This window comes from Hyposmocoma kahamanoa, unplaced genomic scaffold (assembly GCF_003589595.1).
Source record: "Hyposmocoma kahamanoa isolate Upper Pololo Valley unplaced genomic scaffold, ASM358959v1 100021, whole genome shotgun sequence".
Lineage (NCBI taxonomy): Eukaryota > Metazoa > Arthropoda > Insecta > Lepidoptera > Cosmopterigidae > Hyposmocoma > Hyposmocoma kahamanoa.
Window position 1 is genome coordinate 3,645,530 of NW_020653200.1, and position 408 is coordinate 3,645,937.

The following is a 408-nucleotide window of genomic DNA, read 5'->3' on the forward strand; positions in this document are numbered from 1 at the left end:
ATATGGTCCACCACCGCCTCCGGTGCCTGTAGGATATGGTCCACCACCGCCGCCCGTGCCTGTAGGATATGGTCCACTACTGCCTCCTGTGCCCGTAGGGTATGGTCCACCAGGGCTTCCTGTGCCTGTAGGGTATGCTCCACTCCCACCTCCTGTCCCCGTAGGGTATGTTCCACCTCCGCCTCCTGTACCCGTAGGATATGGTCCACCTCCGCCTCCTATACCCGTAGGATATGGTCCACCTCCGCCTCCTGTGCCCGTAGGATATGGTCCACCACTGCTTCCAATCCCCGTAGGATATGGTCCACCTCCACCCCCTGACCATGTAGGATATGTTCCACCAACGCCTCCTACGCCTGTAGGATATGGTCCACCACTACCTCCTGTGCCCGTAGGATATGATCCACC

General features: G+C 59.3%; 1 protein-coding gene across 1 annotated transcript in view; it reads right to left on the bottom strand.

The window, feature by feature from the left end:
- LOC113240323 (uncharacterized PE-PGRS family protein PE_PGRS54-like) overlaps window positions 1-408 on the bottom strand; it is a 5,848-nt gene that overhangs the window by 2,251 nt on the left and 3,189 nt on the right. The window lies entirely within an intron of this gene.